This window comes from Balaenoptera borealis (assembly GCF_965194805.1).
Source record: "Balaenoptera borealis genome assembly, chromosome: 14".
Lineage (NCBI taxonomy): Eukaryota > Metazoa > Chordata > Mammalia > Artiodactyla > Balaenopteridae > Balaenoptera > Balaenoptera borealis.
Window position 1 is genome coordinate 854214 of NC_138875.1, and position 26600 is coordinate 880813.

The 26600-nt window shown below is 50.6% G+C and overlaps 1 long non-coding RNA gene across 1 annotated transcript in view; it reads left to right on the top strand.

Annotated features, from left to right (window-relative positions):
* The first annotated feature begins 3801 nt into the window (after positions 1 to 3801).
* LOC309611345 overlaps positions 3802 to 26600 on the top strand; it is a 189021-nt gene continuing 166222 nt past the window's right edge. The window contains exon 1 of the long non-coding RNA XR_014234468.1: positions 3802 to 3937. This is a non-coding gene — a long non-coding RNA (uncharacterized lncRNA). The remainder of the gene's footprint in view (positions 3938 to 26600) is intronic.

The following is a 26600-nucleotide window of genomic DNA, read 5'->3' on the forward strand; positions in this document are numbered from 1 at the left end:
CGTGTTGTCCCATCACCACCCGCGCCCCCCAAGCCCCGTTCCTTCTGATTCTCGCCCTTTCCCGGCTCCTCGGAAAGGGCTGGGGCTGCACTCCCTTCTGCTTCCCTGGACCACGTTCCCGTCTCCCCTGGACACCGTGGCGTTTCCCAGCTGGATTCCCCGCCGCCCGGCTTCCCACCACGGCCAGAGAGGCACTCCTGGAGTCCAAACCTGATCCCGATGCTCTGCTCCGTGAAGACCCCGGGGGTGCCCCTCGCCTGGTGCCCACGGCCCGGCCTCTCCAACCCAGCTCTGCACACTGCCTCTGCCTCCGTTCCACCTGTGGCCCTGGGGCCGATACACCCCAGGCCTCCCATCTCTGGCATTTTGTTCAACATCCTCCCTGCGTGGAGACCTTCCTGGACTCACTTCACAACCCAGGACTCGAGATCTCTTTTGGATGGAGCCTTCCCTGCAAGACCCTCAGGCCCCCAGATAGACCCTTGCTCTCCCACTGTTCCCATGTTAATTGTTCACTTCTCTAAGCTCCCATCCTGCAGGGTGGGAGTGTCTCCCCCGCACCCAGAGGGACCCCTGGGACACAAAGGTGACACAGTTTGCTGAAGGCACAGAATAACCAACCCTCAAGCTTTTTCGCTTGGGTGTCCCTAAAGAGCATCATAAAATGATGTACCCCTTTGCACCTTTAAGCTGACATCTGCGCTTTTCATCAGAAGTTTAAACAGTTACAAAGATGTAATTTCCACTATATTGATATCTACTGGTCTTTAAAAATTAAACTTCTATAATACCCTTAAAATGAGTCACATAGAGTCTAAGTACTATAGCAATTTCGTACATGTTACTATCAATCTAAAAAGACAAGGAACAGGGCTTCCCTGGTGGCACAGTGGTTAAGAATCCGCCTGCCAATGCACGGGACACGGGTTCGAGCCCTGGTCTGGGAAGACCCCACATGCCGCGGAACAACTGAGCCCGTGTGCCACAACTACTGAGCCTGTGCTCTAGAGCCCGTGAGCCACAACTACTGAGCCCACGTGCCACAACTACTGAAGCCCGCACACCTACAGCCTGTGCTCTGCAACAAGAGAAGCCACCGCAATGAGAAGGCCCCTGCTCACTGCAACAAGAGAAAGCAACAAAGATCCAAAGCAGCCAAAAATAAATAAATAAATTTATTAAAAAAATAAATAAAAGAATAAAAAGACAAGGAACAGACTCTTCTTTAACAGCCAGAAGTTAAATATTATTTTTTCCCTTAAATTTATATTTCTGTTTCTCTTTCCAATAGGAATTTACCCTAATGTTATATAATATTATGTTTCAATTTTTTTGTTCCTTTATCTTATCATGATTCTCTGCAAAAAACAAATCCATAGGCTTAAAATTAAAATAATTGGAAATATTTTGTGTTCATAAAGCACTGATTTCTTCTGGATTTATTAGTATAATTATTGTAAGGACATAGTCTATCAAAACAAAATAAATAAATTATAAAATTTAATAAGTATTAATCATTTAAAATAAATTTAATAATTATTAAACACAGTAGTCAGAAGTGTATTTATAGATGCGATGCGGATAGCTTGTTTTTCTATTTAGCTATATATTTGTAGATGAATATTTCTCATTGCTAGAATGGAATAGCGTTCCTCCTCAAATCTATTCCTGTTTTCTGATTTTATAGATATATATTCTAAGAAACTTGTTGATGTAAATTCACCATAGAAATGGAAGAAACTTTGTTGTAGCCGTGACATGTAATATTTCCAACTCTTTCTGAGCTTCATGCCAATAGTCACATGGTGATCGATCAAAAGATGTTTTCAGTGATCTATCACCTCCAGACTCAGTTAAGGGCCTCCTTCAACTTTGTTGAAGGCAAAGATTTGGAAACCATCAGACTTGCAAAAGGGTTTGTTATGTAGTCATTGGCGTCACTCACGTTTTTCAGAGTTGACAACGATATTGCAATTGTTCCTTTGTTGGCCAGAGATGTTTTTACACCCGGGCATGTGCCACAGTCCATTTGGAGGAGTGAGTGACAAGCCTTTGCTACGGAAGGAAAGTGGGGACGGGAACTCACGACACAGGCTCGTTCTCAAGCAGATCGATTTTAGGAAAGAGTAAGACTGCAAGTTGAGGACCTGGAAGTTGATTACTTAAGACCGTCCTGCAACCCTTTGAAAGCTGCAGATTTACTCTCATTGTTTTAGCATCAAAGTGCCCGGTTAAGCTCACTCGGGCAGGTTTTGTGTTCAGGGCAGCCCTTTGTGAGAGACCCCCTTTGTGGGGTCTCTGTCTAACTGCTTGCTTTTAATCAAAACAAAGCCATCAGCTAAGCACCGAATTCGGCCCATTGTCTCTGGTGCACAGGCATCTCCTGGTTAAAGATGAGTCAACTCTAAGTGAGAAACGTATAGAATAGGGGGTCCTGTGAGTCTCTGCCAGTCAAAACAAGTGGCTGTAGGTAACCTCTACACCCGCTTCCCACCAGCTCACATCCACGCAAGAGACATTCACTGAACAACTGTCGTGCGCCACGCGTGAAGCCTTGGGCTAGAAACACAAAGAATCCAGGGTTCAAAGTTCAGAGTCTGGTGAAGGAGGCAGGTAAATCTAGAGCAGTGTTCCACACACCGAGTGCAATGCCGGTGATGGACTGGAGTCCCCAACTCCTGGCCAGGGTCCCCAACTCAGCCGGAGGGCAGAGGCAGAACCTGCTTCCTGGAAGGCGTGCGACCCCAGCTGAGGTTTAAGGACCACTGAAAGGCATGCAGACAAAGTGGGGAGGGTGAAATCAGAAAGGGGATTCCAAGCTGAGGAACCCGGGGGCAATGGCCCAAAGGCTGCAGGGTTCCTTCGATGGGACCTGGTTCAAGGCTGGGAGCCGCAGGCCCGCGAATCAGTTTGCCCTGACGGCCCGGAGGGATCTCAGAAGGAGAGATGTGGTCGGATGGTGTTTGATCTTTTGTCAGAGATTAGATTGGGACAAGAATAGTGCAGAGAACTTCCTTAGGAGGCTGCCTGCTAATGTACCTGAGAGATGATAGAGGCCGTGTGATGGAGAGAAGGGCAGAAATGAAAGAGAATTAAAGGGTGAGAACTGACATGACGTCGTCATTGCATGATTTGGGGAGCGGGTCAGGGACAGGGAATTCGCACGAGTGACTCCAGATTTTTAGCTCGAGTACCGCTTTGCAAGGAGAGATTTATAGGAAAGGGGGTGACATGTCTGTTAGGGACGTGTTAAGATTCATGTGTCTGCACGGCATCGGGGTGGCTGGTGTTTGAGACAGCGGAAGCAGATCAGAAAATCGTCAATCAGTGGGCAGTGGCTGAAGCCTGGGAGTGAAGGAGTCCCCGGAGGAGGGAAAAGCCAGAGGGCGGCGGGGCTGAGGCTTGAGGCAGGGGTCCCCGCGTCCGGACGAGGGAAGAGAAGTCAGCAAGGGTCTTCGCGGGAGCGTCAGCCCTGGGAGGGGAACCCGGACGGAGCCCACGGAGCCCAAGGACGATGGACAGATGGCAGGGTCCACAGAACAGGGGCTCAGGGAGGCCAGGGACATGAGGATGGAGCAGGGTTTCTTGGAGGCGGAATCCAGAGAACCTGGTGGAGAAATTGGTGTGTGAGTTGGGGCGTAAGCTGCAGGGTTGCTCCGAGGGCGGACGGTGAAGCGGGGTGAGGAGGACGGGCCCCGGGGCGAAGTTTTGACGTTTGTGGGTTTTATTATTTGAAGATGAGGATGCCCGGAGCATGCGTACGTGGTCCACAAGACAAGCTGGGCGTGGCCTCGGCGGGGGCGTGGCCTCGGCGGGGGCGTGGCCTCTGCCGGATGTGACTCAGCAGGAATGCAGCCGGGATTTTCCGACGTGGAGGAGGTGAACTCCGAGGACGCCAGGCCTGCGACGCAGACGGAACAGGAACATTCTAACTCAGGTGAGTCTGACGGCACCTGAGCTGCTCCCGGGGAAGGAGAAATTCGGGGGCGGGCGGCGGAGTCTGGGCCTCGTCCACGCGTCTCCGGTATTTGATGTGGAGAGAGTGGTCCAAATTCATGAACAGGGAAGGGGTGAAATCTAAATTTTCTTGTGTAAAAATATCCTCCATCCCCCCCCTACCCTAACCAGTGCCCCGCAGTTGCTTCCCCGTGAGCGCGTGTGAGCAGCGTTCATGATTCAGGTGCGTACGCGGGTTCTGACTCAGCAGTTTTTTGGAGAAGTTTGCAATAAAGAAAGCGACTGGTGAAAGAGCTACAATTTAACCAGAAGCATTCATTAACCAGTCGTCTGCTGACAGGGCAGACTGTAGTAGTTTTCAACTCTCATAATTAAACTAAATTAACTTGAGAATCCCTTGGCCTAACTTTGATTTGGCTCCTATGGGTCTCCTCCTCCCGAGGCAGACGGGGAACAGCGACTTAATAACGTGGCAGACTGAAAACTAATTTTCGTAATGGGCGTCAGAATCGCCCCTCAGAAGGGTGTCAGGTTTTCCCGAGCCAGCGCCGTTCGGGCTGTATGGCGTCATCGGAGCGGTTTTGGAAAGCATAGCTCTCTCGTCTCTGGATTGAGGATTAGATGCCAATAGAACCAGGTGTATCTCAGTTTAGAGATTACCTAATAGGTCGGGCTGTATGGCGTCATCGGAGCGGTTTTGGAAAGCATAGCTCTCTCGTCTCTGGATTGAGGATTAGATGCCAATAGAACCAGGTGTATCTCAGTTTAGAGATTACCTAATAGGTCGGGCTGTATGGCGTCATCGGAGCGGTTTTGGGAAGCGTAGCTCTCTCGTCTCTGGATTGAGGATTAGATGCCAATAGAACCAGGTGTATCTCAGTTTAGAGATTACCTAATAGGTCGGGCTGTATGGCGTCATCGGAGCGGTTTTGGAAAGCATAGCTCTCTCGTCTCTGGATTGAGGATTAGATGCCAATAGAACCAGGTGTATCTCAGTTTAGAGATTACCTAATAGGTCCGGCTGTATGGCGTCATCGGAGCGGTTTTGGAAAGCATAGCTCTCTCGTCTCTGGATTGAGGATTAGATGCCAATAGAACCAGGTGTATCTCAGTTTAGAGATTACCTAATAGGTCGGGCTGTATGGCGTCATCGGAGCGGTTTTGGGAAGCGTAGCTCTCTCGTCTCTGGATTGAGGATTAGATGCCAATAGAACCAGGTGTATCTCAGTTTAGAGATTACCTAATAGGTCCGAATGTATGGCGTCATCGGAGCGGTTTTGGGAAGCATAGCTCTCTCGTCTCTGGATTGAGGATTAGATGCCAATAGAACCAGGTGTATCTCAGTTTAGAGATTACCTAATAGGTCGGGCTGTATGGCGTCATCGGAGCAGTTTTGGGAAGCGTAGCTCTCTCGTCTCTGGATTGAGGATTAGATGCCAATAGAACCAGGTGTATCTCAGTTTAGAGATTACCTAATAGGTCCGAATGTATGGCGTCATCGGAGCGGTTTTGGGAAGCATAGCTCTCTCGTCTCTGGATTGAGGATTAGATGCCAATAGAACCAGGTGTATCTCAGTTTAGAGATTACCTAATAGGTCCGGCTGTATGGCGTCATCGGAGCGGTTTTGGAAAGCATAGCTCTCTCGTCTCTGGATTGAGGATTAGATGCCAATAGAACCAGGTGTATCTCAGTTTAGAGATTACCTAATAGGTGTCTGACCAGGTGAATGCATTTATAATTCTCTCCATTGATGGGAAATCTAACGGGGGGGAGGGTTTGGAGGGAAGGGTGGAGAAATAAAATATACCCCTTATTCTCCTTTAATTTCTCCACCATTCTGGGGGGGATGGGAGGTATCTGACTTCAGGACTACGCCGAGGTTCCCTGGGATTCGTTTAGGTGGTTGGCTTGATGCACTTGAGGCGTAATTGCTCTGAGATAAAAGAAATATAAGCAGTTCATTTATAGTTCAGTTTCCGTCTCATCACCTGCAATGCAAGCCTGAAACATTATTTTGTTAGAGAAAATGTCAGTTACTTGTCAGGGATCCGATGAAACACCCATTTTACAGTTTATATTTTAACTCGGTTCTGACACTGTCTACCGGGAATCAGAGTCAGAGCCGCAAGTTAAGGGCTCAGTCCCACAAGGCTGCACCCCCCCCCCCACCTGGCCCCTGCTCGGGTGCAGGTGCCGAGGACTGGGGGTGTCTTGGACACCGGGTCGGGGTGCGGGTCGGCACTGCAGGTACCGCTGCGGGTCGGGGCAGCATGAACGCTAGTCCTCCGTGCAGGTGTGCCTGGACTCCCGGTTCCCTTTCCGCGTGCCCCACTTCCTCACCGCGTAAGAGCAAGGAGTCTGTGTTCGTAGCTCTCAGGTTCAGGGAAGACAGAGGAGAGCAGAGACACACGTCAGGTTGGAGAGAAGGGGCTCAGGGGCCCCGGGCTCTGGGGCCAGTGCTGTACGGAGCTGTGTCCTGCCGGGTGCCCATGTGCATTGGACCCTGCAGGCCTCTCTCCCAGCCTTGCAACACGTCTGCTAGGCTGGGGATGAAACCGGGCAACGGAGGTCAGAGTTGGGACCGGGGCCCAGGTTTGAATTCATCTGGAAAAGCCCTGCCGCTGGGGCTCGCACGGCCAAGGTGAAGTTCAGGCCCGCGTGCACCTCGAGCGGGAGGCCGGTAGCCCCGCGATGAGCTCCATGTGGTCACAGCCGATTCCTGCTGCTGTGTGGACGCCACACAGACGGACAGGTGTCGGGGGCCCTGCCTGAGCCACGGGGTCAAGTCCGCGGTCCTGACGGGCCAGCGGTAGAGACACAGGAGGGGAGGTTCGAGAGGCCTCCGTGGTGACTGGAGGATGCACCCTCTATCTCAGCTGATGCCTTTTGGCTCCAGCACGTGTGGAAATCCCGACGCTGCCGTGTGACGGGATAACTACCGGCTTCCTTCTGCAAGGCCTCACCTAGTTTCCACACAGACAATCGGAACAGGGCATCGGATCCATAACAGCCCGCCCTCAGTCGTGGGCGTGGAGGCTGGGGAGGGGCTGGTGCTACCTGACACGGTTCTGCGCCTTCGCTCTTAACGGGAGGGGTTGGGTCTGTGCAGCAGTTCTGCAGAGATGACCAAGTTGGCAGGCTCGCGTGGAGATCTCCATGAACGAGGACAGGCGCTGATTTTTGAACCGCGGGATCGAGCCTACGGCGGGCCGCGCTCTGCTGTGTGGTGTTGACATTCAGGAAGAACGCGCAGATGGGCTGTCGGGGGTGCGTGGGCACCACACGGATGTAGCTGCTTGCCTGGGGCCGCCGTCCTGTCGCACGGGCCCGGCCCACCAGGCGCCGCGGGCGCTTCGCACAGCAGGTGCGGGGCAGAGGCAGGCGAGCGAGCCTGGGCAAAGGAAGACAGGGTGGGCCCGGAGCAGGGGGAGGAGGTGGGGGGGGCGGTGCCCTTGGCACGCCTGCTGCAGCCCGGAGAGCACGGGGGCCTGCTGGGAACGGCTTGGAAGCTGCCGCCTCTGTGGGTGGCTCCGGCCGGAGCCCAGGACGTGCTGAGAGCCGCTGCGCAAAGGCAGCAGATGATGGTGAGGCTGTGCAAGCCCTCAGGAGGGGCAGCCAGGTGCAACTGGGGGCGCTGGTGCTCCCGGGGGCCAGCGTGGGCACCCTGAAGCAGGAAAGCAGGTCCTGGGGTTGAACAGGGATGCCCTTCGGGGGCGTGGCGGTTTGGTCGCCCCAGAGAGGCCCCGAGGGCGGACGGGCGGGCGCGCGAGGGGTCCCGCAAGTGCGGGGCTGCACCTGGTGGAGGCCCGGGGGCCAGCGGGATGGCAGGCGAGGTGGCGCAGCGCCTGGAGGGCTCCCGCAGCCCCGGTCCAGCTCAGAGAACGGGCCTTGGTGGGAGGTCTGTTCTGCCTTCGCACTTGGGGCCGACTCGGGAGGAATCGGGAGCGTAACCTCACTCGCCTTCCTGCAGACGTTGTCCTGTGCAGGCGTCCTGAGCATCTCTTCCCCCTCACCATCCTTTGGGCGGCGGGGAGGTGAACGTGGCGGCTTCAGGGCAGAGTCCGAAACCACCACCTGTGCCTTTGGTGAAGCCGTGGGTCCCGTCAGAAGAATGCTTTAAAATGCGCAAAATAAAATACGTACGAGTTCAAAGGAAGCAAATTGTACTGACATACAAGTTCGTCATTAAGATGTGAGAACCAAGGTGATGCATACAGTGTATCTGTAAGAGATGCTTCTAGTCAGTGATCGTATAACAAGACCTGCAGCACGGGAAGCAGCCACCGCAACTCCCAGTACCAACGAGCGTCAGGAGTTCAGTTCCAGGTTATCGCGTGGGTGTGAACCAGTGACGGGAAGGGGCCATGATTTCCAGCTCGGACGCGGACGTGGGCCCCGCTGGTGCCACTGCGTTTCCTCACTGTCTGCCCCCCAAACCGAGGGGCCTTTGGAATCTCCGTGGAGGTCAGTGAACGTGAAGAGGGGTTTCCCCCATCTGTGTCCTCCGGGTCACCTGGGAAAAAGACACCAAAAGCTTCGTTGGGGGGGGACACCTGTGACAGGGAGAGGAGACAGGTGGGGCTGTGAGGTCTGCTTGCCGAAGGGGGGCCTGTGAGAGGCTCCCGCGCTGGGCCGTAGGTTCCAGAACCCTCTGTGCCCGCCCACTGGCCAGGAGCAGAGCCGGGAGAGGTGCCGCGGGGTGGCCCAGGCTGCCGGCGGGAGGGCTGCGCCATACAGCCCTCACCCTGGGCCGGGCTCAGAGCTCCTGGCTCTGGGAAAGGCCGAAGTCACTCCCGGAGGCACCTGACGACTGTGACCCCGAGCCTGGGGCTGCCTGGCGGCAGGAGGGAAAGGGCCATGGGCGGGCCACACGGGGGCCGCAGAGTCCCTGGGGGGCCGTCTCCCGGGCCCCACGTGCTCCTCCTCATCTTCCGTTATCAAACCCCTCCCTGTTCCGCGTTTGTTCTTTGCGGGTGGGTTGTCCTCTTGGGCTCCCCGTTGGAAGGTGGTGTGGACACTTTGCTGAGATGTCAACAGCAGATTTAGGGCCGACTGTCCCGCAGGTTTTCAAATTTTAACATGAAATGAAAACACAAGTTTGGGATCTTGGATGGAAGAGCTTTGGCCACCGTCAGTCTCAGTTCAGGCTGCGGTGATGCAACAGCGCAGATAGGGGCTTAGCAACGACAGGCGTGTCCTGCTCCCAGCTCTGGAGGCCGGAGCCTGAGATAAGGACGCCCGCCCGGTCCGTGAGGACCCTCTTCTGGGGCTCAGGGTCCCCGTCCTTCCCTCACATGGACAAGGGGTGAGTGAGGGTCTCTCTGGGTGTCTTTGGTAAGGACACTGATCCCACTGTGAGGCTCCATCCTCCCCAAGGCCCCCCTCCCATCAGCGGCACCTCTGGGGGTTAGGACTTCAGCATCTGAGTTCGGGGGGGACACAGCATTGAGACCACAGGAGCCTTCATGGGAAACCACGCACTAAATTAGGGAATCAGCGTGTCCCTGGGAGCAGTTCTTGGTGTGAACTGCTGGCCGACCACTTCTCTGTGGTGTGTACACGGCTGACCTGCTATATTCCCACGAGGGCAGAGGTGTGGGGTGGCAGGAGGGGGCTCTTGTTACCCACCTGGGTCCTTGGACTCTTTCATCAATAGAAATTGATAAGAGGCCAGATGAGGAATTCAGGCAGGGCTTTACTGGGGCTCCTGCTGCAGCAGGGGGCAGCGAGACCACGTAGCAGGTGCCCTTGCTGCTCCCCGAGGGGGTGCAGGCTGGTCCCTTAAATGGCGTGAGGGTGGGGCTGGAGGGCTGGCTTAGGCGGTCTGCCCACCCCCTGGTGGTGCCGTGTGCAGGGATCGTGCGCAGGACCCTGCTTTTGCCCCCAGCACCTCGGAAGTGGCAGTTGGGTTTTGGCCTTTTTGTGTCTTATTGTTCATGCAGTTATTTTTAGTCCCTCATGTTTGTCCAGGTGCAAGCACTGCAGCAGAGGGTCCCTGGTCCCAGGTCCCAGCCTGGCTCACAGTCAGCGTCTGCAGTCTTGCTTTGTACCTGGAAATGTCCCCTTCACAGCTCTTCACTTCTCTTCTCTTCACATGGAGCGGGTAGAGAGGATTAATGCTTCTGGAGATGAAGAGTAGTTTAAGCAGTTTCCATTGCTGGATGAAAAAAAAAACCCCAAACTCTGAAGATTTGGATGTATCACAAAACATTTTTCCAGCCAATTTTTGTTGTTATCTATTATGGTTGCAGGATTTTTTTGGAAGCATATTTTTACTGGCTTTTGTTTTAAGAATGTTGGGGGCAGATATGTCTTGTTGCAGCAGAAAAGAATTGTTCAAAATGAGGCTTTCCTTTGCCACCAATTCCAAGCCTCAGTTCCATATCATGCAGACCAGGGGCAGAACAGGAGGGCCTGGGGCAGAACAGGAGTCCTGGGTTAGTACCAGGATGACCTGGGGCAGCAGGGGAGAGTCAGGAGGAACTGTCCAGATAGTTATTTCATGGCAACTGGTAGGCATGTAAATATTTTATGCCCTGATTTGCCGATTTCACGGGTGTTATATCTCAGTGAGCCATGGCTTTTTTTTTTTTTCCAGTGTCATGTTCTGGTGCCCAGAAACAATGATGTTTTAATTTGTAAATATGTAATGGCCAATCATTTTTCAAAATGTGGTACCTGGTTAAATGATAATTGGCCCGGTTTCTTGGCAATGCTGGTGCATATTCAGGAATTCTGGGAGGTGAGAATATCCAACCAATGTATAAATTGTTCTCAGAAGCAATGAAAGTTTTATGAATACCCAGTTGAACAGTTAATAAAGTGAGTTGATATGTTTTATAGACATCTAATAAAATATTTATTAATTTAGATTTTGCAAATTTTGAAGGATGGAAATGAAGATATGATTTCTCTAGTTAATCAAAAAATTCAGCAGGTTTTATGTTCATGGTAGAGATGAAACGAGTGTTTAAGGTTTTATTTAGCTAATTTTACACGTATTTATATCATGACTTGTTCCAGGTTTTCGCTAAAAGAACAAAACATCAGAGAAAGAGACAATGTCAGTCCAAGGGGCAGAGAAGGCAGGGCTGGAGGGTGTGGGGAGGTGGGGAGGGGAGGCCAGGGGGTCCACACGTCCAGGGCCCTGGGCAGCTGGCTGTGACTTCCCGGTGCTCAACACAGGTGATAGGTGGTCACTCTCAGGACTCACGTCTATCTTGTGAATTTTCTGTATGATTAGATGATTATCTAATTCTCTTTTTTATTTATATGAGCAACATTGCATCTGTGTGTGTAAATATATGAATGTGAGTAACATCCCACTGTTATATGATTGACAAAATAACAATCGTTCTGTGAAAGCACAGTCCCGATGTTGGAAGGAAAAGTACGTCATTCCTGGCAGAGAGGACGTTGTGCTTCTTGTGGAATATGTGGTTCTTACCCACAAGTCTTTGAAAGAGCGACACACGGGCTCCTTGTTTCCTACACCCTGTTTCTGGGGGCCGAAGGCAGGGGTGCCACCTGACAACCTGAGGGGTTGCCCAGTCAGTTCCGGTTGGGGAGGGTTTGTTTCAGGGAGCAGCTTAGAGCCGGGTGATTCCTGCCGTCTGTGTCCTGGAGTAGTTGGGAACTGTCGTCTCTGGGTATTTTCTCCAGATGGTGATGGAATGAAATGGTCTATGTAACGATGCTCAGGCCACAAATGCTGTCGTTTGTCTGTTTCTGCTTGAATGTGTGTTGTTTAGGAAGGTGGAATACACAGTGATATAAATCTTGTATATATCATTAGGATACTGTGTCTGAACTAAATTAAACAATGTATTCCATTTTTAGCTTCTCAGCTTAAATGGAGTAATCATGAAATCAAAGTATCCAATGCATGAGAAGTGGATTCAGAAATTGTGCACATTTTCCACTATCTTTATAGCACTCCACATTTCATTTTCTGAAGAAGCTGAATTTATTTAAGATATGCTTTTAAAGTTTTTAATATTTACATGTGAATATTAGAAAATACCTTATTTTATTCGAAAGCAGAATTTCTTAAATATAACTCTCTGTCGACATCTAGTTGGAAGCGTGACGATTGTAAGCACATATTTCAGGAAATCTTGCACTTTTGAGACAATCATTTTCTCAGGTTGTACGTGTTATATTGGAATTATAAGTATGTCTAAATTAAAATATAAATCTCCAGCACAGGAACTATCTCTTCATTGTATCTCATATAAGTGTGCACCTTGTCGATACTCAATTAACTAATAATGATAATAATAATGTAGCAATATTCAACTTCCATTTGGTCACACATTCTGCTTATACAGGAATTGTAAAAGCATATCATTTCTTAGATTATGTGTTGTGTGCTGGATAAAATGTGTCATAATCAAGAAATTAGAGTTAATGGCAGGAAGGGGACCTCTTTGATCAGCCCTTCCAAACCCCTATATACATCTCTTAAATGCACCTCATTATGAATTCATTTTAAGCTTCATTGAGTCCCAGAAATTAATTTGACATAAATTTCATGGTAAGACTCTGGAAACTTTAATTTCAAAGGTAATGTTAAAGTAGAATTTTGTTTCTACTGGAAACACATACTCTGGGCAGATGATGAAATACAGGCTGATATACCAGCAGTGAATGTTTTTCCGAAATGGCTCTGATTTAGTAAACACTTTGTTTTGCATTTACCTCTCATTTCATCTCCAAAACTCCAAGCACTTTCCGACACAGGGTCTCTTGGTCCCGAGGCCAGTCCTGCCTGCCTGCAGGGTCGTCAGACAGAAGGTCACCGGCTGTGGGACTGGGGTGGGAAGGGGGCTTGGCCTCCCCGCTTGTGGTCCTGGGGTCTTTCTGCAAACGGTCCTGGTTCACTGTGGAGGTAAGGGCAGATTTCCCCTCATCTTTCCCATTTGTGCTTCACACACCCTTTTAGTTTGAGGACTTGTATCCCGACTCTGGGCTGTCTTGGTCATTCTCTCTCCCCTCCGCCCCCTGGGGCTGGGCCCCTCGGATGCCTCTGCTGGGAGGTGCATGGCCGGGTCCCCTGGGGACGCCCCTTGGTTCCCCACTGGCTCTTCCGCCCCTTCAGTGAGCTCTTTACTTTGACAGGGATGTGACGCCTGCCCTCTCTGGGGTCAGGATCTTGATCTTTACTCTTTCTCATCCTCCTAACATCTCCCTTGGTTCTTTGAAGGGAACGATTGTGCTTCTTCTAAGTTCTTCTTGCCGGTTTCATTCCTTCTACTTCTCATGTATTTCTCCTTTTTGTTATTTACTGTCTGTCTTCCTTAGTCCTGGAGCACCTCCGACGTCTTGTGAACTCACCTTCTGGTCGCTTGGGAGTGGACGCGCTCTGGGTGGGAAACAAGGCAGACCTCCTCCCGGTGACTTGAGGTGAGGGGATCCCAGGGTGGGGCGGCACCAGGCCTTCCTAGACCCTCTGCCCACACGCTCCTACCCAGGGACAGCCACTCTCTGATGTGACTGCCCAGTGCACGTGGCAGGAGGGGGTCCTCGGGGAGGGGTGCTCCTGCCCCCGCCAGCCGTGCCCACCGCAGCCCAGCGTCCTGGTCACCAACGGTCCGGGCTGGTGTCGGGGAAGGAAGGGCTGGGTGGAGGCCGCCTCCGGGCTGCTCCAGGGTTGCCGGTCCCGCCCTGTCCTGCTCCAAGCCACCATCCTCGCGGGGCTTCCTGTCGCCTGGCGCCATCACGGATTTGCACTACCTACTGCGTCTCATTGCCCCCTGCGCCCCCGTTGTGTGTCTGGGTGGAGCGAGGGGTGGCCGGCAGCCCGTCGTGGGTGCAGGTGGCCCTCCCGTCCAGATGCTCCACGGGTTCTCCGACGTGAGGGGTGCTTCAGTACGCTCACTCGATCCGTCAAGCACCCGCACGTCATGAAGCTCCGCGGGGCGGGCGTGGAGGGTTAAAAGAAGGAGTGAGAACGCGAGGTGGCGCTGACACGGCTGGGGCCCGCGGGAGCCAGCTGGACGCCCGGGGCTGTCCTTCCAGCAGTTGTCCGACCGCGGATGCAGCTGCCACGCCTGTGCCTGGGGCCCTGATGACACCACCCGCCTTCTCCTGTGGTCTCTGGTGAGCAGAGCCGTAGAAACGATGGGTTTTTTTTAAAGGGGCAAGCACAGAGGTGCTATTTTTGCTGCCCTCTAGATTCTCCCATGAGTTCTGGGATGTTCTGCAGGAAGGTGAATGGCTGATAGGCGCTTCTAAGAGGGAAAGAGCTCCGTGGAGGATTCCAGGGGGACAAGGGTAGGTGAGACGCTGCAAAGGAGGGCTTCATCCAGGGCCTCGCATGTGAACCTAAAGGTTTCAGACTTCCTAGTTGTAAAGCTATAAAGATACACAGATAAATACTGCAATCTAAAGATAACACTGCTAACATTTTGATGTGTTTCTTTTTGGACTTTTTACCCTATGCATTCAACATTCACACTTTAAAAAAATAGGGTTATGACATATAATACTATTTGTTTGTTTCCTTAAAATTTTTTTTAACCAAAGACATCTTTTTGTTTCAGTACATGCAAATTTTTAATATGACCCCCAACTAAATCCAACTGCATAGTTATCTACTCATATGTTTTTAAACCGATTTAAAATCCAGTGTAAGGATGTGGGCACGCAAAGAGCTGGTGTGAAACATCACCGTCTCAGAAGCCTGTCCATCCAGGGGGTTGTAGCTTCAGCTGGATTTCCTGACGAGTAACTTCTGCTGAAGTGGAAAAGATTCAAATTCCTGGAAAGCAGTCTAACAATGATTAAAAAAAAAAAAAAACTTTAAAAACCGGATTTATTATGTATGTTCTAGATCTGTTTTCATATGTGTGTTACAATATATCTGAGACATCAATACAATTTCAGCTTTATCACATGCAACTGAGTGATGTTGAGACTATGAAATGTTTGTGCATGTTACCAAAATATATTTCTTGTACTGTTTAGTATGGAAACTATCTTTTAAACTCAGTGTCATATCATAAAACCCAGTAGTCTGTGGAGAAGATTCAAAATTGTCGCAGGAATTAAGGGAAATTTAAATTAAAAAAATGATTAGAATTTGTATTTGTTTTGGAATTCCATGTTATCTGGATGTCTAATTGTAGACCAACTACAGATATACTCATCAAATATTTTATTACCATCTCAGAAGCACCTTGAAAGCACACATCAGGTACAAAAAACGAAGAGATGGGAAAAAAAATCTCTCCTTTAAATAGGATGCCCTCCCAGATCCACTATGTTGTATCCTTAAGCGCAATTTTCCACCCTTGGTACATAAGCGTGGGGTACCCTGAAGCTGCAGGAGCAGAGCCAGTAACAGTGGGAAAGGACTGTAGGTCATCGGCTCCGTCCCTCAGGCTCACGTGCTGGATTCTTCCAGAGCCTATTTTTAGGGTTTTATTTGGCCCACTTTGAAAACTCCTGCAGATGATGAGGCTTCTTTCTTTTCCTGCCAAAGACAATTAAACAGACTACTAGTCTTTCTCAAGGAAAAGTTTCTGATATTTGGTGCCGACTTTGGGGTTCCATTTCATCCTAGCCATACTATTAAACTTCTGGTGACAGCCTCTGAGCCTTTTTATTTGGTTGGGGTTTTTGCTTTAGAGATTCATTGATACTGTGATAATACAACTTTTCTAGTTGTTACTTACTAAGCCATTCCTGTTTCTCTCTCAAGCTTTTTTTAAACCAAATTGACATCAATATGTCAAACCTGCTGAAGTTTAGTTTTCCTTCCTTTGATTTGTTCCCAAACTGAACGATGATATCCAGATGTCGGTGAGACAGGTTGCAACAGACAGGACATCCCTCCCCTCCTCACGGCGGCTGACGCCGAGCGACGTCTGGGCTGCACGGCCTCCAACGCCCGTGTTCCCTTAGCAGCATTCGCCCCGTTTTCTTAGCTGTATTCGTTCCATTTTTATATTTTTTTTTATTTTTAAAATTTATTTATTTTTGGCTGAGTTGGGTCTTCGTTGCTGCGTGCGGGCTTTCTCTAGTTGCGGCGAGCAGGGGCTACTCTTCATCGCGGTGCGCAGGCTTCTCATCACGGTGGCTTTTCTTGTTGCAGAGCACAGGCTCTAGGCACGAGGGCTTCAGTAGGTGTGGCTCGCGGGCTCAGTAGTTGTGGCTCGCGGGCTCTGGAGCACAGGCTCAGTAGTTGTGGCTCACGGGCTTAGTTGCTCCGCGGCATGTGGGATCTTCCCGGACCAGGGCTCGAACCCGTGTCCCCCGCATTGGCAGGCGGATTCTTAACCACTGCGCCACCAGGGAAGCCCCCGTTTTTATACTTTAAATCGGGTCTGCCCAGTGTATTGGTTCGCACTATGCTTTCCCGACTTCTGGCTAAACCTTCCGAGTCTGTTTTATGTCTCACTCATGTGCGTCATCCTGAAATTTCACGGCGTGTGCTGTTCATCCCCACGCTTGCCCTTTCTTTCCAGAACACACAGCTCACAGTGACATGGGTGAGCCTGCCCCCAGCTTGGGACGTGGGTCAGTGAAGGGGTTTGTTCTGAGTTTGCTGTGTCGTCCTCACCCTTAGGAGCCCTTCTCACGTCCCTTTATTTTTCCCAGGGTTTAAATTGTAGAGTCTCGAGAATTTAAAAGGATCCTTTAAATTTTTACCTCCCCGTTTGTAAGTGCAGAGCGTGATGTGAAATGGTATTTCAGTGGACAGGACACTCTGGGGTCCCCCACTGGGCTACTGGAGCCAAGATCCCTCATGACTCTTAGTCCCTTTCGCAGGCCACAGCTGATTCTTACTGAGCCGTTGGGAATGACGTTGGGGCATCTGGGAAGGCTCTCGAAGGGTCCTTCTGTGCGTTTCCTTCCAGCTCAGTCCTGGGGCTGAGTTTGTGGCTTCTGGTTTGAGTTTGAATTCGCTGCTGAGAACCTCAGAAGATTTCTTATCTCTTTGTTCATTCCTTCTTATACCATATTATATATTTGCAAGTTTAGGAACCAAGTATAGGATTCTCAAGCTCTGGTTACCCTCTGGCCTTGAACTTCCCTCTGGCACAGATGCAGACCTGGTGTTTGGACCTGTATTTAAATCTCATAAGCTATCGTGGGAATTCAGCATCTGATAGATACAGGAGGGCAACAAGTTACTGCCATTTTGGAGAAGTTTCTCTTTATTGCTCTCTCTCTCTCAAAAACAAACAAGAGAAATGAAGAAGAAAAAGAAGAAGAGAAAGGACACACCCTCACACGCACGCACGGCAGCCCTCACAGCCCAGCGGTGCCCGCGGTCGGCTCCTCCAGGGCTGTCGCTCCCAGGGGCCGTGTCCGCCCTGCTGGGGCTCAGGTCGTGGGGCGTGGTAGGCTGCAGGTCCTGGGATAATGGGGCGTTTGGGTTTGAAGTGGCCCAGTTTCTTGGGTGCGTTAGGCCCCAGGTGCCCTATGCCAGATGCCCACCGTGCTTACCCTCCTGTGGGAGCCGTAGCTCTACCTGCTCCCTCCCTCAGGGGTGGTTGCGTTTGACAGCCGCACACGGACATTATCTTATGCATCAGTGATGGTCATCCACATCGATTGTTGCCCAGTTGGTCCAGGATGGATGCCCCCTGGCACTCGAGGCCGTGTGCCTGTCCACGGTCACTCACTAGCCAGGCTGGAGCCTGTGAACACAGGCAGTCTGAGTTTGGAGCTGCTCTCTGACCACCACACCTGGATGTGCCCACCTCTAATAGCAGAGCAGTGGGGCAACAGGCACGGGGACCAGGGAGACCCTGGGCGAGAGTCGCTTTACGTGGGCGTGAGACGCACTTGCCAGGTGAGTCAGGAGCCGGAGAAGCAGGTGTGCCTTGGAGTCATTTGGAGTCATCTTGAGCCTCGGAAAGGTTTTGAGCGGGGAGGGTGACGGGATATTCGTGTTCTAGAATAGCCCATATGGCTGGAAGGTAGATCAGAGGGCAAGAATGGTGGGGAAAGGGCAGCTTCAGACCGAGGCAGCTGTCCAGGCGACGGCGCTCAGTCGGGGAGAGCGTGCAGGTGGAGGCTATCCTGGGAGAGAACGGAGGGGTGAGGCTGATTGGAGGTGGAACCCAGAGGAAGGCCGGAAGCCAGGATGCCCGTCAGGGTCCTGGATTGGGCACCGGGGTGGAACAAAGCAGGCAGGACCCAGTATTTGCTGCAAGGGTCCTTTCTCAGCCGGATCTCACAGGGCGCCAGACCCTCCGTGAGCAGACGAGCGAGTTTTCCGAGAGCCGACACCGCGGCCTGTCCCAGCTCTGCCCACGTGGTGTGTGTGCTTGCTGACCCGTCTGTGCCCTCTGACGCTTCCCTCCGCTCTTCGCCCACAGGGGACTCAGCACACTTGCTCTTTGGGTTGACGTCACTCATCCTCACTAGAAGGTACGTTTCCCGAGACCGGAGAATGCGTCTGTCTGTCTTATGTTCTTGTGCCTAACACAGAGCCCTCAGGAGGTGCCGGGTGACTGGCTTCCTGATCTAACGGTAAAGGAATTGGGAACATAGTTCTAAGACCTGAAATCACCTGCTTCCTAGAGTTGGAAAGTGATGAAATGTACCTGGCCAGGTGCGTAGGTGCTGGAAGAGGTGTGTATACCTAACGGATCATGGAAATCAAGGGCTGGGGGCGGGGAATACCTGGGTTCTCTACAGTGGACCCGGCCCTGGGGAATGCAAACCCATGCTGCAGAAAGTCAAGAACAAACTATAGAGGACTGTTGAGCAGGGAATAAAAGTGAATGATGGAATTGATGGCTCAGCCCTCACTGCCTGGCGTCCGAGGAGCCTCAGGGTTCTGCTGGAAGCAGGGCTTTTGTGTAACACTTCACTGCAGGTTTAATTGCGGTGATATTTCGCTGCCAAGGAGAGTAATTTGCAGCACGAATATGGCATTAGATTTGCAATCCTCTACACTGTAAAACCCCCGTGTAAAAGTGAACATTTGGTACTGGTATGAACAGAATTGTCATTTCCTGCTCAACTTTCAAAGAAATGGAAGTTGTGTCTATATTACTGTTTATAAAAGTTTGAGTGATTCCCTTGTTACATAATTAGCCTCATTTCTCTGCTGTGTGTTTGAGTCCAGAACAGCTGCACCCCAGACAGAGCACGGGTGATGCGTCCCTGGGAGGGGGGACGTGCGTGCCGGTGAGACAGACAAAACTGTTCAGGGCAGACAGTTACTACAACTCAATATTGTTCGTTGTAGTAAAAAAAAAAAGTGTTTTCTTGTTATTGAAAAAAATTCTGGGCAAACTCTGAATACCTAAAGAGGTTGATGATATTTGGCACGTTAGAGAAAGTTATATTTATGAAGATGGGTTAGTTTTTAAATGGCAACTAGCATTACCTAATATAATGAGTAAAAAAAACCAAACAAACTTTTAAAGAAGAAACCAGGAGAGGGAATTCCCTGGTGGTCCACTGGTTAGGACTCTGTGCTTCCACTGCAGGTTTGATCCCTGGTTGGGGAACTAAGATCCCGTAAGCCATGCGGCATGGCCAAAAAAAAAAAAAAAAAAAAAAGGAGAGTAGCTGGAACCTCAAATTGCATTGCTGCTGACATTAGTGATGTAAGAAATGCAGAAATGCCCGAATTCCAGGGCATCTGCCTGTGAACGGAGACCCCAGACAGAGACACCAGGCTTGACCATGTCCTGAGGTCTCCACCAGCCCTGAGATGGGTATCATTGTCACCACCATCCTCACCACAGATGCCACCGGGTGCCGCCTCATGTGTTCTGTTCTTTGCCAGTATTGTCTCGTTTCATATACTCCCAGTGTTTAAAAATGTGTAATTTATTGGAAATGAATGGTTTCTCATTAACTGTTTCCTATGTTGAGCATGAAAAAAATCACTCCATTGCTTTTTGAAGCTTAGAAAGGAGACTTTTGGTTGCTCTGTTCAGTTTGTGATGAAAGTGGCAGAGCCCTGCTTGTTTGGTCTGAAACGGGGGCACAGATCCTGAGGTTCTGAGCTGTCTGTGTGCAGAGAACCTAACCGTTACAGCAGAGACGCTGGCCTTGAAAAACATTATTCAGTTAAAGGCTTTATTCTTGTGGACTTTAGCTATTAACACCACCTCTCTTTCCTAACTATCAGATGATAGTCTATGTATCTGAAAACGATTCCATGTTATATCTTGCTCCTGAGAACAATGGCCATGATGTGAATTTAATAAATATGAGAGCGGCAGTTTCTAAATTCTGGTGGCTTCCTAGATCCCGTTCCCCACCACCTCCCACCACGGCTGTTCACTGAAATGTAAAGGGGGGACACTTGTGCACCTGTGTTTTATGGAAGAAACTTGACAAACCAAAGAAGAAATGAAAAGTCTATGCAGAATTGATGTTTATGGGACTTCATGATAGATTTTGCTCTCATATTCCTAGACTATTCTGTTTGGTTTGTGTACCTCACACCATCTCTGGGTAATGTCTTTGCTTCTGAGAGCCATATCAGTCTTAATTCATGCGTGGAAAGCACTGCATACTTTTGGCTTTTACATTCTAACTTTATTTTATTTACATTGTACACTTTCATGCAATACGCGAACTTTCCAGTCAGTTTGTCCTTTAGAGGAAGTAAGACTTAGAGTCCTTGCTGCTGCTGGCTCTGTGATGCCGCAGGTGCAACGCAGGCTGGGCGTCAGGAAGGGTGGTGGAAGGTTCTAAATGTTCTCCTTTATCCATTGCAGCTTCTGCAAGGGGACGGCCTTTCTCTTGGTGGAAATGGGCTCCGTTGGAGAGTAAGTGTGGACCCTGATCCATCCTCTTGAGGTGCCAGCTCTCTCTGGAACTTTAATGGTGTCAGTGGAATCTAGGCACTGCACAAGCTGGAATTTTTTTTAAGTTCCATATTGAACTATATTTTCATTGAATACAATTACAAAAGAACATAATATCTCAAAATTTTGAGTCACAATCTTAGGCTTATTACTGTCAAAAAGCAATTATAAGCTATTTTTATGCTGAGCTCAAACATAAAATTAAAGACTCAGAAATGAAAGAGAAACATTTTTAACCATACTACCCAGTGCCCACAGCAACATCTATCAGCCAAATGTGGAGCGCAGAAAATATGCATATTCTGCAACCCGCAGAAAGCGTTCACAGAGAGGCTGGAAGAGTAATTTAGGCCAGCTGCCTGTAGTAACTTTATTTCTATGCTTGCTGATATATTAGGGTACAAAAGAGCAGGGGAAAGACTCTATGAAACGTTTGAAATCCTGAAATAAACCAGCTTCTTTAGAGTGAGGTTTTCAGAACCAGAGAGGTGACCGCTTGATAGCCAGTCTAAGCGACGTGAGTAGACGGACAGCAGCTCCTGTGAGGCTGGCGTCTGTGGCGCTGAGTCCTCGGATGTGAGCGGAGGGGCATTTGGGCATCAGGGAAAGAGAGCCTGACTTGGGAGAGTGCTGAGAAGCCTCAACGCCTGCAGCTGTCCTTGCGCAGGTGCTGCCCCGACAGTCAGCATCCTGGATGGTCAGCATCCTGGATGGTCGGCCAGCCCGATGGTCACTCGTCCTGGGTGGTCAGCCAGCAGGGACTGTTGTGAGGCTGCTCCCTGCGGAGCGGGTGCCCCCCTTTCCGGGTGGTTGGGGGGTTAGAGAAGCTGACGGACAAGCGGATCAGAGGACGGGGCAGTTTGGTGCCAGCGTCTGGGTTGTGACTGTTTCGGTGGCTCTTATTTTGGTACTGCCTCTGCTGAGCTCTGAATTCCCGAGGGTCCGCCGACTTTGCCTCTCACACCAGGGCCTCCCATGCCTCTGGACCGACGTTTCCCGAGGGTCCGCCGACTTTGCCTCTCACACCAGGGCCTCCCATGCCTCTGGACCGACGTTGCTGGTTGACCCTTGTGTCGGGGCGGCCGTGTCTCCCAGCACTGCCCTTGGTGCCGTGTATCCTCTCCCCACGTCCTGTGACTCCTTTCCACGTCGCCTCTGCTCCAGGCATCGAATTGCTGCCAGTGTAGATGGAGGGAGGGTGAGGACCAGAGCTTCCTGCCAGCTGCACGGAGACGGGCAGCCCGTCAGGCCACACGGGACCAGGAGCGCGGCCTCCCCTCCACTCGCCCGCCATCCCCCGGGGTAGAAGCGGTGGCTCTGGGGTCCTTTCTAGAAGTCGTTCTCTCCCAGGGAAAGACGGAACCATCGCGGGTGCTGTCCCTCACCTGGGTGCTCGAGGCTGCCCTTTTATTCTTCCCGTCCCTGGTTACAGAGAAGCAGCCTGTGGGCTTGACCCAGCAGCATCATACCCACAGTGATGGCCGAGCTGGGACTCAGACCCGCGTCCATGAGGCCAAGGCCTCTACCTCTTCTCGCTCCTGTCCCTCCGGTGGTGACGAGCCTGGACCGAGCCCCCTCGGGCTGCAGGCCAAGGAGCCAGCCGGGCACCCCCTTGGGCGTGGGGCTTGAGCCTCTGCTTGGCTCTCAGTTCCCGCCTGGGGGTGGCCGCCCGGGGGAGGTCAGACCACCGTTTGTAGAAGATGATGGTGGATCTATTGCTTTGAAACCTCACGTTGCTAATTGTGTCCTTCTCTGTATGGACCAAAGGTGCATGAGCTAAAGTGAGTTCTCCAAATGCGTGGGGTGGCTGATGGCAGATGGTTGGCACGTGTGACAGAGGAGAGGGGGGGCCGGGGGGAGGCTTGCCTCCTGAGTTTTAGAGCCCGTACAGCCCACTGACCTGAGTGCTGTTGGGAAGTGGCTGGAACCCTAATGGACGCACAGCTGCAGAACCTTCTTGTTTGTCTTAGTGAGGCCTGACGGCTGGGGGCCTGGGCCAGCTCGCTGCGCTTCGAGTGTGTCACGGGTGCCTTTTGGTTTTCCAGCGGGGATTCGGTTTTTCAGAGCTCTGGGCTCACTTGGGGTCAGGCCAGAGCCCGGGAATCATGGAAGGAGAGAGAGAAAGCCTGGGTTTGGGATGGCCCAGGGCGCCTGTCCTGGGAACCTGTGTTGGTGGCAGCAAAGCCGACGGCCGACATTGGCCACGATCCTGAGTCCAAGTTATTTCAGAAGCTCGTGGGCAGGTCCTTCTGTCCCATCTCCAGAGGTGCTGGCGCGTTTCCTCCACGAGTGCAGGGAACTCCCAGCCCTGAGAGGCCCGGTCTGCTGTCTGCTGGGGAGGGGCTGCCGCCAGAAACCCCCCGAGGAGCTCTTTCAGGAAAATATTCCTGCCTGGAAGGTCCTGAGAGGCCAGCACCAACTTCTGGCCAAGGATGGGGCCATGGAAACAAACCCACGAACCGTCAGGCCCCGTAGATCGTGTGTACCTGCTTAAATGATGTGGCCGGAGAGGATAGACGGGGGGAGGGGACAGAGGACGTCCTGACCGCTCGCTGCCCCCCACCCCGGACAGTGCGTATGCTGGGCACAGCGGGTGCACGTGGAGGCCGCGGCCACGCAGGCTTGCGGCGCGTGTGGTGGAGACGTGTGTGTCCTGTGCAGAGCCTTGCCTTCCGGTTCTCACGGGCACCTACACCACCGCCCCTGGCAGCCGTAATGAGCCAGCCCATATGGGTAACCACACGCGCTCCCCAGAGGTTCTGGTGCTCCAGACGACCCATTACCTGCTTCACTGAACCGTCCTGTGGTTCATTTGCAGAGCTCTCACCCCTGGTGAGGAGGGACCTGCCTGCTTTCCAGGTGCCCGTGAGTAGTGCTGTGTTAACTGTATAAAGTATGAGAAAAATCTGTTTGTCAGACATTCCAGACGCTGTAGATCAATTGATAACAGTCACCCCAACAAGGCCGGAATCAAAGAGTCGGGTTTGTCTTTATTTATTTCAATGACAGCTTTATTGAGATATAATTCACACGGCATAGAGTTCGAGCACTGAAAGTGCACATTTCCGGGGCTTTAGCGCTCTCAGATTTGTGCAGCTGTCACCACAACTGAATTCAGAACATTCCCGTCACTCCAAAAGAGACCCCGTGCCCTTTCACGGTCACTTCCCATTACCCCCGACCTTCCAGCCCCTGGTGACCAGCAACTGTGTCTGTAGACTGGCCCATTGCAGGCAGTTCACATAAACGGAATCATATCATATGTGACCTTTTGGGGCTGATTTCTGCTCAGCACAATGTTTTCAAAGTTCATCCACTTGGTAGCATTTATCTGCACTTCATTCCTTTTTATTCTTTGCTGAAGAATGCTCCGTCATATGGACGTTCCACCATCCATTCGTGAGCTGGTGGCATTTGGGTTGTTTCCACATTTAGGCTATTATGAATGATGCTACTATTGGGGTTTTATTCTAGTTTTTTTTTTAAGTGTAAAAAAGTGAATATGGATCAAGAAGACATGATACAATCTTGAAGTTGGAGTAACCGTCTGTGTTAATGACATTGCAGTGATTTGATTACCAGCTCCCTGTTCTAAGCAGCCCCTGATCTTCCTGTCTCTATTATCTTTCTTTCTTGTGACTTTTTGATTTTCCTAAAGTAATGACGCCTTTTGAGAAGGGCCAGAGGACGTTGTGTGCCCCAGGTCACAACTGCACCTGAGAAGTCCTGTGTAAACGGGAAGTTTGATGAGAAGCACACGGGGAATTAGGTCACAGCTGGACAGGGCCGGGGGGAACCCGTCTTCTTCCCCGCTTCGCTGGGAGCCGGTGGGTTACGGGCTGGGGGCTGAGTTTTACCAACAATAACCCCTTGCATTCGGAAAGCACTTTCTAAGGTGCTTTTGCTATCATTCCCCTACTCAGTCCTCAGTAGCGCTTTCTGCAGTCACCACACATCGACCCTCATGACGAAGCTTGGCTCCAAAACTGCTTACTTAGTATAACGTGCTCCAGGTTCATCCCTGTGGTCGAAAATGGCAGGATTGCCTTCTGTTTTTAGGATGAATAATACTCTATTCCATCTGTCTATCTCTCTCTCTATGTATCTATCTATCTATCACAGTTTCTTTATCCATTCATCCATTGATGGACATTTAGGTTGTTTCCATATCTTGGCTATTGTGAATATGCTCAGTGAAATAAGCCAGACACAGAAGAAAAATACTGGGTAATCTCACTTAAAGTGGAATCTAAGAAAGTCAAACTCATAGAAGCAGAGAACAGTGGTTACCAGGGGTCGGGGGAGGGCGAGTGGGGAGATGTTGGTGAAAGGGCACAGTGTTTCAGTTATACGGGATGGATGAATTCTAGAGTCTAATGTATAGCATGGTGGCACAATACCGTATTTGAAATTTGCTAAGAGCATAGATCTTAAGTGTTCACCACACACACACACACACACACACACACACACACACACACGCACACAATGGTAATTATGTGAGATGATAAGTGTTAATTAGCTTGACTGTAGTAGTCATTTCACAATGCATACATATATCAAAACATCACGTGGTACACCTTAAATACATACCATTTTTATTAAAAAAGCATGATGTCGGCATTTGGGTTAAGATGTATTTAATTATGTTGCGGAAATACCCACCTATGCGTGTTTCATTGAGTGTTTCCATTAAGAATGATGGTTGAATTTTGTCAAAGGCCTTTAGCACTTCTGGAGGTGTTTATATGATGTTTCTTCTTGGCTATATTAGTGTAATTAGCAATAGAATACATTGGAAAGAAAGCGAGCCCTGGGGGGAGGTGTCCTAGCCCACAGGCCACTGTCTGTCTGTCCCCCAGAGCAGGCTCGCTGGGCGCCGTCCACCACCAGAGCTCTGATGCCGCAGCTGTGTTCACACACGCCTCCTGAGCGCTCTGTGTAAGGTCTGTTGTACATTTTTCTAACACTCCAAGAGATGGTAATTCAGGTAGCATGAATCTGAATGAAGCAGGAAATTCCATTCTAAATACGAGAAATATTGGTATTTATTCTCTCACTCCTCGTGTATTTCATGTGACTGGGGCTGCTATTTGGATTATATAAAACAGTAAGATGAATGCTTGTTTTGACAAATTCATAGTGTATCAGACGCTGAAGAAAACTGAGAAGGAAGATGGCAGAGCAGGAGTAAGTTCAGGGAAGATAATCCAAATCACACCAGGACGGGGGCACCGGGAAGGCATCTCCGCTCCCTTCCCTCCACACCTCTGCCCTGCGGGGGGCAGAGCTCCGTCCATACGGGGTCCACCACCTCACAGGGTTTTGTTTTTGTTTTCTGTTTGCACTAATTTTTTTCAATTGAAGAATAACATGCATACAGAAAAGTGAGCAAAACGTAAAAGCACAGTTCAGTAAATTGTCCAAAAGTTCAGATCCATTTAATGACCGCCGAGACAGAGAAGGGGATCACAGAAACCGCACCAGAGCTTGGTCCTGATCTTCTTTCTCCTGAAAGGTAAGCGCTGTCCCAACTTCTAATGGTCTGCCTCAGTTCTGTGGTTTTGGGACCAAACATGGTGACTCACGGAGTCTGCGTTTTTTTGGTCTGGCTTCTTGGTTCAACGTTGTGATGACACAATTCACCCCATTGTGGTGATTTGCTGCAGTTCGTTCCCTCTTGAGGTTCTGTGTACTTCCTAATGTAGATACAGCAGGAAGTACTCAGCCCTTCTCCTAGCTGAAGGGCATTTGGTCCACTCCCAGGTTTTGCCTCTCAGTAATACGTGTGTCAGGGTCCAAGCAGAGAGTTAGAACCGCTGCGAGGGATCTATAATAAGGGGCTATTTTAT